Source organism: Gracilinanus agilis, chromosome 3, assembly GCF_016433145.1.
Source record: "Gracilinanus agilis isolate LMUSP501 chromosome 3, AgileGrace, whole genome shotgun sequence".
Lineage (NCBI taxonomy): Eukaryota > Metazoa > Chordata > Mammalia > Didelphimorphia > Didelphidae > Gracilinanus > Gracilinanus agilis.
In genome coordinates, this window is record NC_058132.1 from 520,278,069 (window position 1) to 520,287,947 (window position 9,879).

The 9,879-nt window shown below is 37.2% G+C and overlaps 1 pseudogene; it reads right to left on the minus strand.

Annotated features, from left to right (window-relative positions):
* Positions 1-415: 415 nt before the first annotated feature.
* LOC123241801 lies at positions 416-9,127 on the minus strand (annotated as a pseudogene).
* Positions 9,128-9,879: the final 752 nt, after the last annotated feature.

Consider the following 9,879-nt stretch of genomic DNA (forward strand, 5'->3'; position numbering starts at 1 on the left):
AAAATCTCTGAATTTTGTATCCACCATAGCTTGTGTACCAAAGTGTCTTTTACCATGAATAGAGTTACACACATGATAAGAACACATCTTTGGCAAGCTGGGCTTTCCTGTGTCCAAAAACCATATCCCTCCAATCTTCTTAGCACCAAACCTCTTTATCCATGTCTGAACTTCAGAATCATTGTAAACTTTGGTTAGATCTGCTTCTTCAATGATGAAGAGACTCATAACAGGCACAGATGCTCTTTGGACAGCAAATTTGGCTGTCACACCTGCCCTATGATTTCCCTTGGAAACAGAGTCCATCCCATTGCTATGTGCACAACAGTGGATCACAGAACCTCTTTAGGGAGGTAGATTGCCTCTAAGAGTTCTGCAGTCACTTTGGCATAGGTTATTTCTTTCCCTGCACTCATTAAAAAAACCCCTGTGTTTCCAGATTTTTATTGGGTTTGAAGGTATTTTGGGCCATGTCTTTGCCACTTCTCCATGCTTGATCATAAACATTATAAATTTCATACTCTCTGCAGCAAAATTACTGTCCATTACCCTTAGTCTGGTTGAATAGTCTCTGGTCATACTGAACTTCATTGGAAGTCCAAGGATAGGGCACACCAAGAGCAATGACTTCACTGATATCTTGATTATCATTTCTGTGGAGTTCTGACCTCTTATCAGGAGCTGCTCTGGAAATATTCCTGTCATGCTACCTTTATTTGCATCTTTCATGTCTCATTCATCCTGTTCCCAAGCCTCTCCATCCTCTTTTTCTACATGGGTCTTGATTCTAGCTCTCCTCTCCTGAGCTTTCTGGGCCATTTCTCAAAGCGTCTCTATACGTTTCTCCATTTCTTTTTGGACCACCATCTTTCTCTCTCCACATGAACATGCATCTCTACTGCCTCATAAGCCTTTCTATCAGTGATGTAGAGAGCTTCAGCAAGTTTGTCAAAGTTTTCATTAATGTGAATTGTTTGCAGTCCTCTCCCATCAGCCCAGACGTTTGTCTAATGGAATAGTATAGCCCTTTGCTTTTTTCCAGTTTGAAAGACAAGGAGGAATTTTCCACTCTTGCTGCTCCTTCACAGTCATATTTTGGCTAGAAGAATGCATGACAGGTGCAGGAGGAAAAGAAGGTCCACAAGGAATTTTTTATTAATCTTGAATATTGGAGACTCCACTGGATTTTTTTGCATTTCCACCATTCAAATAACTCTTTGCTTAGATTCGGAATTGAAAGCCAGTCCTTGCTGAGATGATGTTAGTTTATCTGCAGCTCGAACTGGAGCTAAGTTTATCTGCAGCTTGAACTGGCATAGCAGCAGCAATCTTCTGAGACATAGATTTCTCTAGGGCTACTCATGTCTTTTCTGTAAACTCTTTTAATGGCTTCTTCATCAGGTCTTTGTAGGTCTGGGTCATCTGCATTCATAACTTCTTTGGGAACCAGGTCATTATACTGAGGTTAGTGGAGACCCTTTCTGACCATATTCTCCTCCCCCCCACCCAAATAATTGGAAAATAATCACAAAAACTTGTCTGTCAGGAGGAAATTTTTTATTATGGAAGTCTGAATATGAGGATAAAGCAAAAGCTTAGGCAGAAAACAATAGGAATGCCCAGTTTGGAATTACCTATGACATGCTTACTGGGCAAGGGGTTTATGCTACAGTTCAAAATCAGTTGGTTTATAATTCACTAGCATACCAGCAAATTAAAGTCATAGCACTGAAGACCTAGTATAGACTTCCCACCACTCAGGAGCTCAGCAAGATCAGACAAGGAACGGAGAAACCTTTCTAAGAATTTGTCTCCTGGTCTTCAAAGATTCTTGAATTATCAAAATTCTCTAGAATTATTCAGTACCCTGAAGCAGTTTTTAGTCAGACAACTTGCCTTTGAACACACTAATTCAGTTTGTAAGGCAGCCATCCAACCATACTGAGATAAAGCCTCCTTACATGGATATATAAAGCTTTGTGTAGACATAGGACCCTCACATATCCAAGGTGCAAAATATATACCACGAATGTTAGATTCACATATTATTGGTAAAATTTAATCAGTTATGGGGGCAGCTGGGTAGCTCAGTGTATTGAGAGCCAGGCCTAGAGATGGGAGGTCCTAGGTTCAAATCTGGCCTCAGCCACTTCCCATCTGTGTGACCCAGGGCAAGTCACTTGACCCCCATTGCCTACCCTTACCACTCTTCTGCCTTGGAGCCAATACGCAGTACTGACTGCAAGACAGAAGGTAAGAGTTTTAAAAAATTTAATCAGTTATGTAGAAATGTTTCCTAAATGTTGAAAGTAACATCTTAATTGTGCAAGACTTAGAAAATCCCAGAATAAGATATACTTTGTACCTTGTTACCATCTATCCAGCTCTTGCTCACAAACTAGTACACTCTGAAGTTTGCAGCTCAAACTTCCCTAGCTAGTCAAAGCCATAAATCTAACTCAGTGCTTACCCAAGAGTAAAAAAAGTTCTTTAAACAACTTTGAGTTCAACCTTCCATTAAACAAACTGGTGTTAGTGAAAACTTAATTCAAAATTATTAAAACAATACAACTGGCATTTCCAAACTAGGTTCTTTTAGATAGAGACTGGACCATGAGAAAATCATCTACCAAAAGTGAATCATCCACATCGCCCCAGTTCAGCAGGAAGCTGTTTTGAGAGGCCAAAAACACTGCCCACTTTTCCCAAAACTCATGGCCCTTTCTTTAAAAAGCTCAACTAAACAATCCATCATAGTTTACCCATTAAAATACACACTCAAAAAAAGGGGGAGGACAGAGGGAATTAACCAACATTATAGTCCAAAAGAACAATAAAACTATATAACATGACAATCGAACCTTTGCTATTGGGTTGAGTTTTTGCATTTATTTACACAGGAAATGAACACCTATAGCAGAGAACCTTTCAGGAATAGCTGAATATGAAAGACCCAGATGACCACTCTGAAAACCCGAGTCACCAAAGCCCATAACTTGAAAACAAACCAAAAGAATAGCTCGTGTCAATACTAAACCCAGCCCAATTATTATTATTGTTGCTGCTCAGCTATCTTGAAAAATGTAACTTATAATAAGGTATGGCCTTGTATTCTGATATTAGGTATAATTATTTCTGTATAAAATGTAACTTTTCAAAGTGTATTTTCCCTTCTATTATCTCTATAACTGATCACAATTGTTCCATATGTTATGCTCCCAAACCTTGGGACTTAGACAAAAGTTAATCTCACACCTGTTTTCCTGGAAGATGGAGCAGCATAATCAACCCACATTTCATTCACAATTTAAAAGACTTAGCACAAACATCTTACACCAAACACTTATTGCAGATTTTAGTAGGAAGAAAAGTTACATACCAGACCCTTGTTTGTTACCCCATAACAGAACATAATCCTTAGCAGCATAATAGCATGGACACTTAGAAAATTTAAAAAAAATTTGACTGATAAGTAAAGGAGAAGTTAATATTCGCTTGGCTTATGGAACAAAGAATGGGATATTAACAGAATTGGACTAATGAGAACAGCTTTTTCAGCTGTGGTAGATGATGCTTGTTATAAAGGCAAAAGGACCTTGATGGAAATGACCTCAATGGAAATCATAACAAGCCTAACACTCTAAGGCAGTGATTCCCAAAGTGGGTGCCACTGCCCCCAGGTGGGTGCTATAGTGATCCAGGGGGGCGGTGATGGCCACAGGTGCATTTATCTTTCCTATTAATTGCTATTAAAATTTTTTAAAAATTAATTTCCAGGGGCGCTAAGTAATATTTTTTCTCGAAAGGGGGCAGTAGGCCAAAAAAGTTTGGGAACCATTGCTCTAAGGCTATGCAAAAAGCACAAAGGAAAAGTCTTGTTGGGGAGACAATCTTAGTAACCTTAGGATTGGACCACCTGATTTGAGGCCAAAAATTCCTGAGTAAAAGTCATCTCAGCTCCTACATTGAAACCGTGGAGAAATAAAAAATCTCCTTTCCTTCATCTGCCTATGACAAATCACTATGATTAGCATGAACAGCATCCCCTGAAACACACTCTGAAAAAGGTCCTAGTAAAAAAAGAAATTTCAAAAGCCCCAATTAGCCTTACACAATTCCTACAAATCATACACTCACTTACATTGCTTTCATTTGTTAAATTTATATTTTAAAAGAGCAGATGTAGTCCCCAGAAGTGAGAGTGGACCCCAGTAAAATCAAAGCCATGGTCTGGCCAGAATCAATCACTCAGCCCTCCTCATATGGGGCCCCAACAACCCCTCCTTTCTAACTCCCCCCCTCTGCTGTACTTGGTAATAACTGGCTATTCTTGACAAACCCATTGAAGCAAATATTTCCCTGAGAATCTGGGCTAGATGGTTACATATTCACCTCTTATTTATCATACTATAGAAAACTGTCTAAGCTTCAGTGAAGTAAACTAAGTCATTGTACTAACATTGAAAATCATTACTAACTATTGTCCATGTAAAAAGATTACCTAATCCTTTAGCTTATTTAACATTGTCCTTGGGCCACTTGCTTGCCGTCAGCCCTCCTGACTCTATCTGCATTACCCTTCGGGATCCCCAGCCAGGTGGTCCCCAGTGATCTCTGACATGAACTTTTATAGCTAACTCATGTATTCATTTAGAACGTATCTTGGTAGAAAGGATAGAAGCTATACTAATCTAAATCTAATTTCTTCCATACCACTATCCATCTCCTATGCAAAGCAGAATTTAAAACAGAACCTAGAATTTCTTTCATGACACTTTTGGGATAAGTTAATCATTTATGGTGACTACTGGCTATAAATTTGAAAGCTGGCAGCTGATGCTAGGCAACACTCATCTTCTTATCTCTTGATGGAGAGAGAGGAAGGAGAAGAAAAGAAAGTAATGATCAAATAAAAGGCCCTATCCTTAGGTGGCTCCATTGGGTAGATGTAGGTGTAGTCAAGGAGAATTTATTTCTGCATCTTTTCTTAAAATAAAGAGGAAGGAAAAGAAGTCAATACTAGCTACCAGTCTTGCCTACATAGCACCAATTGCCTACCTCACCTATAAACATCCTTTTATTGGATATATCTCAATGTTCTAATTCAGTGAGAATTTAAATATTTGCTCTGTTATTCAATTTGCTATTTCTTCTAAATTTCATTTATGTGAAAATTCTCATAAGCATACTATTATACTTATCTAAGTCACTGAGAGGGGAAAAGTATAGAACAACACAGAACTAAAAAAAAACCTTGCCCAGTCTGTCATGGCCATAACTCTGTATGGAATAATTCTGACTTCTCTCTATCATCCATTATCATCATTTTTTATCCCAAGGCATGCCCCCATTTATCTTTTTATCTTACTCTTACCACCAACCCTCTAGCCTTAGCTTATTCTGAAATTAAACTCTCATACACTATTCCTACAGAACCAATTTTTAAATTCATCCTGTTCCCTGTATTTTGATTATTTTTCTCAATATGACTCTAAAATTCCAAACTATAATCATCAAAATAATTGGGTAGTGATTAAGAAAATAGGCTGATTTGCAGAAAAGATTAAGTATATAATATAGAGTAGCAAATGACCATAATTGATTAGTATTTGATAAACTCCTCAAACCCTAGAAATTGTGGTAGGAATTTACTATATGATCAATAAACAGCTGAGAAAACTCGAACGTCTGTCAGAAATTAGGTAAAAATCAGCAACTCATACTTGTTTAGCAAAACAAACTCCAAATAGGTGTATGACTTAGACATAATGGAAAACGTCATAAACAAATTAGAAGAGCAAGGAATAAATTAACTTTTAGATTTATGGATAGTAAAAGAGTTCAAGATCAAATAAAGGATAACAAATCCCTAGAAGGTAAAAAGAACAATTTTGATTATATGAAAAGAAAACATTTTCACACAAATAAAACCAGTGCAGCTAAAGTTAAAAGAGAAGCAGGTAACTAAGGGGAAATATTTGAAGAAGGTTCCTTTGATAAAGGTATAATTTCTAACATTAAATAGAGAGAACTGATTCAAATTGATAAGAATAAGATCTGTTCTCTAACTCATGAATGCCCAAAGGATAGGATATGGCCAGGCAGTTTTCAAAGTGAAAAATCTTTCCAAGAGCTAAATCCAAAAAATTCTCTAAACCACTTGCAATTAGAGAAATTAAAACTGATACAGTTCTGAGATTTTTGCCTCACACTCAATGAGATAGCACAGTTGAGGGAAAAGGAAAATGACAACTGACAGAGGGCCTGTGGGAAAACAAATACACTAATAGTTGGTTGGGAGAGTTGTGAACTAACCTAGCCATTCTGGAAAGCATTTTAGGTCTATGAACAAGAAGTTACCAAATTTTGCTTTGATATTTCAGTACTATGCTCCCAAGGGAATAAAGAAAGAAAGAAAGCATCCATATGTATAAAAATTCTTCATCTATCTTTTCCTTCTGCAAGGGTGGTCTATCACACATCCTCTCCACAATATCACTTTTATTTTCCCTTCTCTGTCTCTCAGTTCTTCTTGTCTGGTAAATGTATGGCTATCTTGTTATAATTCTGTGAGAAATTCACAACAAATCATACCAAGTTGCATTTCAGCAATTTCTTCCTCCAAAACAGGCCATACCACAACATTTGACCTCAGCAAGGCAATGATGAGTACAAATACACAGATTTTTTTTGCGAAGATTTCCCACACTTAGGGGCACCACAGGAATAGGGAAAAGTTTAGGTAATATGAAGATGGAAAGAAAGTGTTTATACGTATTGAACCTATCATGTGTCTACTCACTTATATACCCATTTCTCCTAATTTTGGATGTAATTAAAGTGATTTTTAAATATGTTATATACTCCAAAAATTGTGGTTTAAAGACAGAATCTGAAATGCAACTGCTGATGTGGTGTTAATTAATTTTAATTCACTCCAATACTTGGATTTAGACCCTCTTGGGTTCCATGTGCAAATTTATGTAAAAACAATGTGAAAATTAGGAATACATTGTACTTGAAGTTTTTTTTTAATAGCATTCAGTGTAGTAAAAGCAGACTGCTCATTTGCAAGTTGTACATATGCAAAACATTCTTTCTCTAAAAAGTTGAGAGTGTTCCTTAGCAAATCATCTATAGTAGGAACAGTTTCATGATGACCCTTGCTTTAAGATCTCAGAAGTGTGAACAGCAATGGAGAGCTGACTAGGATACTAATCCGAGGTACCTATCAGCTAGCATGGTGTCACACAGTAGGAAATTCAGTAATTACTATCAAGTGTCTGATTTAAAATAGAGTTATTAAACCATCTCCTAAGGGAACATTTGTTTTAGAATCCTGTTCTACCCTGGGGAGACAGTATAGCATAGAGAAAGGAGAGAAGGAGGACTGACTGGACAGGGATAACAGACTGGAACTAACAAACTGGGGAAACACAAACCCCACCAAAGTACAAGGAATGGTAAATTATGGATTGGCAGTTGATACCAACTGCCACCATAAATCCACCTAGTCTGGGAGTCTATGAAACTAACAAGTGACTAGACTGGGACCAAAGAATTATAAAATACAGGTTTAATACCGACTATAGGGTTAGAGATGGTGGGAGAGGTCAAATATGACCTAAAACACTAAGGATCAAATGGAATCTCACGTAGATGGTCAACAGGTCTTGATCAGTTATAGTCCAAGTATACTCCAAAAGCACAGGCACCAGCCGAATAACTCTTCAGAGGAAATCAGGGAGTTTGACTTTGCTTGTCCACCAAGCAAGTCAGAAATCTCAACCTCTACTCCTTGATCCTGCTGGTTGTAAGGTCTCAGGTGTTGCTTAGAGATACCCAAATCCACAGGTCTCTCAGGCCAGTGCTTTCCCAACTCCTTCAAAACCCCAACTGACTTTTTGAGAGAGTCCACTGTGTTCCAAGTTGGAATCTCATCTCCTGTCTAAGCTTCCAAAATGCTTTAAAACCTATTTCCCTTTTACAGAATAGAAAGTGGGTCTCAAAACTAGAAAAACCAGGGTGGGTTCAAGTTTCACCTCAGACACATACTAGATGTGACCTTGGCTAAATCACTTCTCTTCTCAGTGCTATAGGCATCTCTCTGAGATTATAACTTGCAGAGAAAGTACTAACTTTCATTGGCAGGAATTTCCTCATCTGAGAGTTCTATATACCAGTGAAATCATAGGTCCAGTCTCTCTATTCCTTATTCTTCCTGGTAACATTAGGACTTCGGCATTGACTTTTGTACATTATGTTTTAGGAAGAACAGTGACAAATTAGAGCATATCTAGCAGCAGCTGAGCATAATTACAAAAGAACTAAAGACCAAGGACTTCAAGAATAGAATGAAGAAAATAAGAGTGTTTAATTCAGAGAAAATTAAGGTGAAACGTTGCAACTATGTTGGGGCATCCCAGAGTTTCCTCAAACTCAACGAATTCTAAAATGAGCTGATCTGTCATCCCTAACCTCTGTCTGATTGTCACTATTTCTACCAGCAGCACCACCCATTCACTAAATAACCTGTGCTTGAAACTTTGGTGTTATCTTTGGCTCTTCTCTTTCCTTCATATCTCATAGCTAATCAGTTACCAAGCCCTTTCTTTTCTCCCTCAATAGTGTCTGTCACTTTGCCTCTGCCTCTCTATTCCCATTGATAATACACCAGTAAAATGCTTCCTTATCAATTTCCTAGCCTACTGCAATAGTCTCATAACAGTTCTTCCTACCTCCCCTCTTTTCTTTCTCCAATCTTAATAAATTTCCAATGCCTTAATCTGGCATTTGAGCTTTCCACAATATTGCAATATCCTACCCTTCTAGCCTTCACATATTACTGCTCTTCATGTACTCTGGTCAACTTGCATTACTGCCTCTGAATATACTATTTACCAGTTACCATACCTTTGTTTACATTGTTAATTCTTCCTTAAATATATTTTTTCCTCTTTTTTGCCTACTCTATTTATGACAACCTTTAAAAATCTCCAATGCCTTCTTCCTGATCCTTACAGTCAATTGTGACCTTATTTGCTTTAAATCTTTCATATAGCTGGGTTTCCTACCAATAACTCACCTGGCATGCATTACTGCAAGATGTAATGATTTCTATGTACATACTAACTCTCAAGAGACTATGTTTCACCAGGCAAGGATGGTGCCTAATTTTAACTTTGTTTCTCATCTTTCACCTCGCATAGTACTCAGTATACAATAGGTGCTTAAAGAATGTTTGTTAAATCTGAATTTGAATTCTTTATTGCCTTTTTCAATTATCCACACTTTCTCTATGACTCCCTAAAAACCAGAATCTGTTAAACTGAATCTCTTAACACTTGCCATTAATGTAATTACCATGATACATAATTCCACTATGTCCATAATCCAGAGTAGATCTCAGAAATCGGATTATTTTCACTATATTCACTGTCATATCTTCATCAGGGCTGTCACAGTCCTTAGGTTGCAGAAAAATGGGGCCAGCAAGTTTCCAGGACTTAGATGTACAAAAACAATCTGTGGTGAATTCCTTTCCAGTGTAACAGATAAAAAAGAAACTAAACCCACTGAGCAAAACTTTCTACCATTAAACATTAACATGACTTTTTTTTATATATGACATAGTTCAATCTCATCTCAATAAATGATTAATTGAAATTCTGTCTATAACCAATAATTTTTCTGGAATTTTATGATTCATAATTTGTGCTGTGTCATAATAAGTTAAATCTTGAAACTGGTATCCATGAAGTTCAGGTATTTATTGTTTTTTATTGCTTCTTAGGGAGGTGTGTTCTGTTTTGTTTTTTCTTATAGGATGCCAAGTGATTCGTGTTAAGAAAGGTTTAAAAGTTTGACGTGGTTGCAGTA